Genomic DNA, 9,777 nt, shown 5'->3' on the forward strand with positions numbered 1-9,777 from the left:
GAAATCATTCCACGTTGTATGGAGAAACTAAATAATGGAGTCTTGATTTGTTGAATTCAATCGGGTTTGCATTTACCAACAGCAAAAAACGAATGACCCATTTTCAAACTTTCACATAAACTTGTGCATTATACTCTAAATATCATTTAGATTAAAGATAATTACGACAATTATTCAGTACCTCAATGCATCTTTCTCCTCTGTATCATTAGATCAAACTTTCAATTTCTATCAATAACTATCAAAAGTACTTCATTACTCTTTTACATAAGCTCTTACTATTTGCTCAAAACACTAATCTGGCTTAAAGTGGACCTATCATGGTATATTTAAATGATATATTGTAGGGCCATACCTATATAAGGTGTATTTATACGTTTCTGTTTTCAAAATACCAAACAGATCATGCATTTTAGCCATGCCTCAATTCGCTCAATTTGCACTTTTTTTTAGCTCTGCTCTGCAAGAGCAGATTCAGTGAGAACAGCACCACCTACAGGCCTGGCATATGTACTACAACGTCTCCAGCGCTTTCGAACGGCAATGGCCGTGGCTGTCTCCTCCTGATTGGTGGAGTTGGCCCAATAGCCGTAGCGCCACCGTCCTGACGTCAGGACAGTGTTCAAATCTGGATCAGTTTTTATCAGATCCGTTGCAGCCCCTTTTTTAGAGATTTGGGTATGGAGGAAAATAGAGAGGGTTGTGTTTTCTGACACTTGGTGAGTTCCCTGGAACACCGGGGACACATATTCATGTAGAAAAGACGTACAAAAGTGCATTTTGCATGATAGGTCCCCTTTAAACTATGACAGTTTTGTTGTTTGTCTCTCCATCCTGCCGTTAAAACAGAGTATGGCTCGTGAAACAGAGATTTAAAACCCAAAATGTAGATTTAGATTAAACCTGATTAAGGGGCATGCAAAGTGAAGTGTTTGAGTATGTTTTCATACTGTAGCAGCGATCAGAAGGGGGCGTTAACCGGCTGACTGTGTCCTCGTATACCCTTTGTCTAATAAAACAAACCGCTGCTAAAAAAAGAGAGAAAAAAGCAGAGAGGAATACATAGCCGCGTTCACACCAAGTACTTTCCTGTACTTAGTTCCGGCACTAAGAGCCCGGGCGCTTTTAACCCCAGGGCACTTAGTACAGATCGCGTTCACACCGGAGTACTTTTCCCTGAGGGAAGATTACAAGTACAGTAGGTGGCGGTAAGCACCTTAAAGTTGTTTGCAATCCGCTACAAAACAAGAGAAGAAGAAAAACTTCCCGCGTATACTGTCTCTTGTTTACCTTCCGACCTCAGACATGATGGAGATGGAGTCGACTGGAGTTGTGCTGTTTGTGCTCATGTTATACAGCTTTGTAACTTCGTTAATGCGACCAGAGCCTGAGCCTATTAGGCGTCCGACAAAAATCCGGAGCCGCCACACGTCGAATGCTATAATCGCAAAGTTTCTTCAGCATCAAAGGCAGTTCAAAAGCTTTAGGAAGAGGATTGGCCGACGGAAAGCACACATGACTGCCATGTTTCACCGTAGGATGGCTGATACAGGATCTGTTTAATCGCCATGTCGGTTTTCTTTATTGCACTCTCAAGACATAACATTAAATAGAAATATTTTAAATGTAACTAAAGTGTCAGTTGTACATGTCAGTAAACATTGTCAATATAAAATAAAGTGTCAGTTGTACTATATAATAACAGTAATAATAATATAAAATAAACTGTCCCAGCTGTAGGGAGTCTCAGCAGCAAACCCACCTTTATTATATATCTTCCTGAGACCCACTGCATCCGTCTGCCATAAACACTATGCAAACATTCATGTTAGTTTTGGCCCATAGTGGACTCCATGTTGTGTTGTGTGAAATGGGGGGGAATTAAAAGTGTAGGTCAAATAATATTTAAAATTATATAAATTATCATATTTGTGTATGTGCCCCTGCCATTCCCACACAAGGTTGCAACATTGATGATAAATAAATGACAAATAAAGCTTTGCCAGTTTATAACCGATGAAACATGATGGTATCAGAATAATCACTTACATGTGATGTATAGGATGCTACACAGGTCACTAAAGATAAAGTGTCAGGAGAAATAAGCTTAATCGCCATGTCGGTTTTCTTTATTGCACTCTCAAGACATAACATTAAATAGAACAATTTTAAATGTAAATAAAGTGTCAGTTGTACATGTCAGTAAACATTATATATAAAATAAAGTCATAACAGTAATAACAATATAAAATAAACTGTCCCAGGTGTAGGGATATTCTCAGCAGCATACACACCTTAGTGCAACGTTGTGTGTCGTGTGTCAGTATTTACATTTACAAAAACTATACCAAATAAACTGTTATTAAATGCAGTTTGTCGCTCATCCTGCCGCTGCTCCGACGCTTCCTCATGGCGCAGCGCCCACACTTCATCCTGGTGCTGCTGGCGCTCCATCTGCTGCTTGAACACTTCTGCCTGGCGCTCCATCGAGGTGAGCATCTTGTCCTCCGTTTCCTGGGCCTTGGTGAACAGCACCATCTGATCTCCACGCAGCGACTCATTCACCACGGCACGCCGGTCCTCCAACGCCTGGGCGGTGTCAAAGAAATTCGCATCCCGTGTCCGCTTTCCTAAGAGGGGAAAATAAGCAAGATACAAGATCTGTTTAGTCGCCATGTAGTTTTACAACATACTAGGAATGTTTTTTTGTATTTTCACAAATAGAATTAAGGTTTCACAAATCTGAAACTGTGTTATAAAGAATATTTTGACTCTCTGGGATAATCCAGTCCAGATTTGATGAGTCTAGGTATAGTGGTTTTAGATCAGGACCTGGTCTAATGTGGTCTACATGTAAAAAAAGCACTGAAATCTCCCTTTTTTGTATTTTCACAAATAGAATTAAGGTTTCACAAATCTGAAACTGTGTTATAAAGAATGTTTGGCCTCTCTGGGATAATCCAGTCCAAATAAATCGGCTATGCAGCGATTCAAGAGGTTCAAACACGGAGGATTGTTCCTTTTTGAAGAGTGCTTCATGTATGCTTGAACTTTGTTTAATGTTGTTGAGGCAAGTTAAACATAAAATATGATGAATATTATGAAATAAACATGATTGTGAACATCAGTTCGATGCGTAACGTTCTTTCAAGACAAAGTTACAGTGTGTGTACCTTTGCGTTTGGTTGCTGGTAAGGAGGACGAGCTAGCGCTGTGATCTAGAATGCAAAGCTCGCTTGTTTCCAATCCCGAGAGTTGTCCATCCTCGCCTGAAACACACGATTAGTGCCATGAGTTAGTGAAGCAAATTACAGAAACACTGCACAGTTATTCACAAGTCAAAACGTTTTCAGAGCGGCCGAGAATATTTAGCTAGCTACATGTAGCTAGCTCGGAGCCTAGCATGGCTAGCTTGATCTACTGAGCAAATAAAAAGTACATCTGAGACCATTATTGTGCAGATTAAAACCCCAGTGCATGTAGTTGATTTTACCTTCGTCGTGGTAGTCATCGTTGGCCACTGAATCCGCCGTTTGTAGTCCTGCCCGAGTTTCTTTATTTTTAGCCGGTGGGGCTGTGCACAATTCCCAGGTCGAGTGAAAGCTACCGAACTGGCTTCAGTAGCATTCCCTGGGTCGCCTCCTCGGCGTAGATCTCCAGAAGCGCCGACACCTCCTCATCATTTCTTGATGCTTGCCATAACTGCTTTCAAAAACAAACACAACGCACGGAGCGTTGTGTTTTTGTAGCGAGGAAAAACAATGGCGTCTCCACACAACATTTTCAGAGTTGTACGGGCGTGGTTTGCAATTCGCCCAGCCAATCAGCACTGGGGAACTTTTGGAGCACTTTTCACCCACAGAAAAGTACGCTCTCTGAGCTGGCTCTAAAAATGGGGGTAAAAGTACCCGAGATTAAGTACGATTGTTGGTGTGAACGCAACATAAGGGGTACTCACGGAACTAAAACGCGAAAAGTACGGTGAAAGTACTCCGGTGTGAACGCGGCTAGGTGTCTTCCCTTTCTCTCCTTCCCTTTCCTTCCTATCTCTCCTTTATTTACACTTTTTTGTATCCCCTCTTTCTGTTCTTTTGTTGTTTTTGTATGTAAGTGGTGAAACAGGTTTTGTCTTTGTCCAAACTGCAGCCTGTTGTTTTGGAATCATCCCCCTTATCATGTCATTCAATCTTGTGTTCATTTGGTTTCCCTGTTAAAAAAAAAACCACAATAAAACAAAGTACATTCATGGGGTAAGAGAGACAATTCAATTGAGACTGCTTTATGTGTCAATGATAAATCATAGAGTGATGCAAGACACATTAAAGGAGCCTCTTCCAAAAAAACTGAGAATAGAGAACACGCCTGGAGCAAGAGTTTATACTTAAGGCGTTTGTGTGACAGTTTTATGAGTTATTTGTCTTCAGGAAGTAATAATCCAAAGAAGTAGCAACACACATTTGTCTGCATGAAAACGTTTGCATGACCTCATGGACCTAATGCTTTTCAAACTCAATTTTTTTTAAACAATTACGCAATAGACTTAATGCCAAATGAGAGGGGTGGTGTTATCAGTCTCTGTTAAAATAAATACTACAACATAACATTTGTATTCGTAATTAAATGTTCTGAACATGGACATCAAATCTTTTCAATATAAGTTACGAAAGGTTTGATTTGCTGTAATACCTTTTTTACATCAGAGTTTAGACATATATTATACCTTTTTGATTGTTTATTTCAATTCTGTTAGCTTCTTCATTTTCAATACAATTATAAAACCCACTTAAAGTGGACCTATCATGCTATATTTGAATAATATAGTGTAGGACCATACCTATATAAGGCATATTTATACTTTTTTCTTTTCAAAATACCAAGCAGATCATGCATTTTAGCCATGCCTCATTTCGCTCAATTTGACATTTTTTAGCTCTGCTCTGCAAGGGCAGATTCAGTGAGAACAGCACCACCTACAGGCCTGGCATATGTACTACAGCGTCTCCAGCGCTTTCGAACGGCAATGGCCGTGGCTGTCTCCTCCTGATTGGTGGAGTTGGCCCAATAACCGTAGCGCCACCGTCCTGACGTCAGGACAGTGTTCAAATCTGGATCAGTTTTTATCAGATCCGTTATCAGCCCCTTTTTTAGAGATTTGGGTATGGAGGAAAATAGAGAGGGTTGTGTTTTCTGACACTTGGTGAGTTCCCTGGAACACCGGGGACACATATTCATGTAGAAAAGACGTACAAAAGTGCATTTTGCATGATAGGTCCCCTTTAATGTCTGATATTTTATTCATTATTGTCGTCTCAGTTGGAACCAAGTGCATTATTTAAACCTGATTCACCATGTAGTCATGGTACACTGTGTTCACTCTGATTTTTTTACGAGATGAAAATGTGTTTGAAGTTTGATGTTAACGCTCCATTAGACACTGGATTTAGGCCAAATTGGGAGTCAACAGATTTACAACAGAAGAACGACATCAGTTAATCAAAAAGGAGAAAGACATATTGGCCTCTGGGCTTTTTGTGTATCATTAACTGAAGCTTGCAGCAATATTAAGTCAAATGAAGAAGAAACCGAATGCGTATGGATGAAGAATGAAGAAGTAGACGGTGCTGCAGGTGTGGTTTGAGAATTCTTTATGAATGAGCAAACACAAACTTTTAACAGCCATTATTTTAAGCATGCAGGGAGTGAGTGCTTCATGCTGAAAGACTCTGGGTGGAGTATTATTTTAAAGTAATTCCGCATGGTATTATTATGTTAACTCAATACAAAAATGAGCCAATTTTAAGACCTGTAATTAAATCTTAATCATCAAAAATGTTGCTGCGATCTGGTTCTATGGCTCCACTCTGCTTCTCCATAAAGAATAGACTAAATCAGTGCAGAGAGCTTACAAAGGAGTTCTTAGAAAATCTTAGTAAAACATTTCTAGATGGACAAAGCTCTCAGAAGCCACTCCTTGTCCTGGGTAAAATAATTTTAGCCTGACTGTTTCAGCAGCCGTTACCAAGTTACTGTTTACAAATAATGCACGGAGGTTACAAGTGCCTCATTTCACCTTTAATTAACAAACATCCTTATTTCTTCGCAATCTGAAAAATGCCTTAGCCGTATTTGCGATGGTGAAGGCATCCCAACAAGGTTAGGGAAGTCACAAAGTATTGAAAGATAGATTAACAAATCGTTGTTTTGTTTCAATAAGAAAAGATACCCATTATTTCCTGCTACAATAACTGTTTCCTGGAAAGTGACAGTTGCTTAGGCTGCTCATGGCAATCTGCCATCTCTTTAGCACAGCTTCTCATTCTCCCCTCTGGTATAATAACACTGTGCAAATATGCAGGCCAACCAATGAGACAAACTAGACCAGAGAAGTTATTATTATATCAAATAAAAACATAGTCCCTCCATACCGAATTTTCTCACGGTTTAGAATTACACACAGGCCCGCTTGAGTTTGACAGAAGTGAACTGATGCGATCGAGAGAAAGTAACGCCCCAGTGGTATGTTTTAACTCCTGAGCTAACAAACTGTTCCAATCAGGTTTGACAAGTGAATCATCACTTCGTAAGAATAAAGGTAACACAAATGACATTCCGGCGTCGTACACCTGATCTTATCGGTTCATTTAAAACAAACTCCTGAAAAGAAGAGTCTCTAATTTCACTTCCTCTGGTGCGGTTTGTTTGTGGTGTGGAAGCAAACAAATCAGCAATGCTTTTTATGATACCAGCTATGAGATTTTTAGCATTATTCAAAGCCAAACTACCAATAAATCCTTCTGCTGATTGTGACATCTGAGCGATTGTCCTGAAAGCAGTCTAATAATGAGTAATCAATAGCCTTACAGAGCTGCATAAACTTCTGTCAGTCACCTGAATGTTACTCCAACGTGGACCATGATGAAGCAGGAACACAATTCCCCAAACTATCACAGTTACTTGTCTGTTTACTCCTCGCGGTTTGTATCTAAGGTCGCATTCACACCAGCCTTTTATAGTCCGGTTGAATCGAACCCTGGTGCGTTTAGCCGCTTGGTGTGGTTAATTTGGGTCGGTGTGAACGCGGTCCGAGACCTCTGAAATGAACTAAACAACCGGACTCTGGTCCGCCTAAAAGAGGTGGTCTCGGACCGCTTGCTAGTGAACTCTGGAGCGGTTCATCGCTGGTGTGAACGCAGTCCGCACCAAAACATAGGAAGCGTAGTATTTACGTGTCACAAGAACGCGGGTGTCTTCAAAATCGTTAGCGAAAGAGTGAAGCAGAATGAAGTGTTGAACAGTGTCGTGTAAAGTAAAAACAACTATCAAACTAAAAACTATACATAAAAGTCAGAGCCACCTGCCGTCTGTGAAACGCCCCTCCTTACTGCAGAACGTCTCTCATTATATGTGTTATAATGTTTTGTATCGCACGTTGTCTGATTATATAATCATATGCGCTGTTGATATGCTCTCCAGATTAACAACAGCATGAGAATAACCGGCCGACGCTCCATGGCGGAGGCGCCGGTAGAAATTGCCGGGATTTGCGTTTTTACCCCCTTAATGTCTGACCAATGGTTGAACAGCATTTCCGTGCACATGACTTGTGTTTAAAGTTTATAGTCCGTTTGAGTTTTGCCCGTGTGAACGCAAACCGAACCTTCTGAAAAATGAAACAATGTAACAAACTGTCGTCTGGTTCGCAGCAGAGAAGCGGACTATAGGTGAATGCGACGCCAGTGTGAACAAAATGCATTGATACATATTTTTTGTTTTCAATAGGTGAACTAAATTAACCAAACTACAGATGTGAACGCACCAAAAGTCCACAAATCTAGCCAGAAATAAGTAATTGTCATACATTTTTGTTGCAGGTAAAGAGGGCAGGAGCAGCTGGAACAAGTGTTGAAATCTTTGTCATTTTATCCGTTAATTCTAAAAAGAAGCATGTTGTGTCACTACTGTCTCATCGCTGCTACGAGCTATGCAGTGAATGTTGGTTGGAATGTTGCTCATCTTATGCTGTGTTTCAATTCAGATACTTCCCTTCTTACCCTGTCAGGTTATACTGTGAAAAACCACTTTGCAACTACGTAACATTGTCTCAAATCTCATACAGCGGCTTTGCCCTCACCAAGTGACGACTGCTGCCGATAGCAACAGTGAGCTATAACATAGCTTGCTAGCTACGTTAGCTATGTTAGAATTGTTAGCTAGCTAGATGTGTCAAGAGTTTCACACTCAACTTTGTTATGTTATGTACCATCTGGGAACTCCAAGTGCATTTTTCTATACTTTGGATTAGAATGACTCAAAATAGCAAATGTATAACCGAAGTATTGAGACACAGCATCACTCTATATCTGAAGTCTATTTCTGTTTCCCACGTAGGGGCGTGGTTCGTTATAAAAGCAAAATGCTTTTTGAAGCATGCAATTCCTTCCTTTGTTAAAGATAAATAAGCATGTACACTGTGAGGGAGATAATGGAGGGCAGACGCATATAAACACACATAGTAATTTTCTTCAAGTTTATCCTGATTCATCCTTCATAGCCAGACTCTTACATTGGAACTTCGCCAACAGTATCTATATCACAAGGCCTTAAAGATGCCATTGTCATTCTCAAACTGGAGAAAATATATTATTCAATGAAAGGCTCAAAAATGTCCATGAAAAACAATGGAAGACAAATTTAAATGTTGAGTATCAGGGATGAATACGTCTGCTTTAAAGCACTGACCTGTCGGAAAAACGTGTTTCTTTCAAATCATCTTTATTGGACTTCTTTCAACTCAACACACGTTTATTTGACGGATTTTCTAACTCAGGCATGCCTTAACACAGATCACACGCGTTATATTTGTCTTTATATCTGTATCTTAAATCACTATTAAATCCCTTTTTTGTGCTGCTGTTACTCACCATGACTACAGCTCAATAATTTGTTGAATTTGTTGTAACATGCAATGAAATGCAGCCATTTCCTGTGTGTTCAGTTGCCCATAATGATTATCCAACTTATCAACTTGGCAGATTTGCAAAACAATACAGATTTCTAGGCTACAGCCACAAAAGTCTATCAAGATGTATTGTCTGCTCCATCCGTCATTTGACCTGCTAATTCCACTATTTCACCAGGATATTGGTGAATAGAATAGGTTTTATTGTGTCCAAGGTCTCAAGTAAACGTAATGAGCGTGACTCATATATGGGAAATACAGTATTGCAAAAATCACCAAAAAGATGGCAGACTTTATTATAACGTTAAACAAACAATAGCTAGGCTACTTTTGGCATGCTTTCAACAGAGGGAGGGAAGACAAATCAGAATATTCAGTTTATAATTTGATTTGATATTTTATTGTATTTTTAGAAATTCTATAAATTATGTTTCTTTAATATTTTCTTTAGTGATTTTACTTTCATGACTGTATAAATCAAGTGAGTGTGTGTGTGTGTGTGTGTGTGTGTGTGTGTGTGTGTGTGTGTGTTGGTGGTCTTGTGTGTGTGTGTGTGAGTGAGTGAGAGTGAGAGGGGGGGGGAGAGTGAGAGGTGAGAGAGAGAGAGAGAGAGAGAGAGAGAGAGAGAGAGATCGGAGAGAGAGGTAGGATAGAGAGATATATAGAGAGGAGAGGAGAGAGAGAGAGAGAGAGAGATGATGCCTTCCAGTTGTTTTCCCTTATTTCCGGATTCTCTCAGGTGAGTCCCGCCTTCCTCCTCGCAGCTGATTGGACCACATACTCATCCTCTGTTTTCATTGGTTGTGCTGTGTGTGGAC

The sequence above is a fragment of the Trematomus bernacchii genome, unplaced genomic scaffold, assembly GCF_902827165.1.
Source record: "Trematomus bernacchii unplaced genomic scaffold, fTreBer1.1, whole genome shotgun sequence".
Taxonomy (NCBI): domain Eukaryota; kingdom Metazoa; phylum Chordata; class Actinopteri; order Perciformes; family Nototheniidae; genus Trematomus; species Trematomus bernacchii.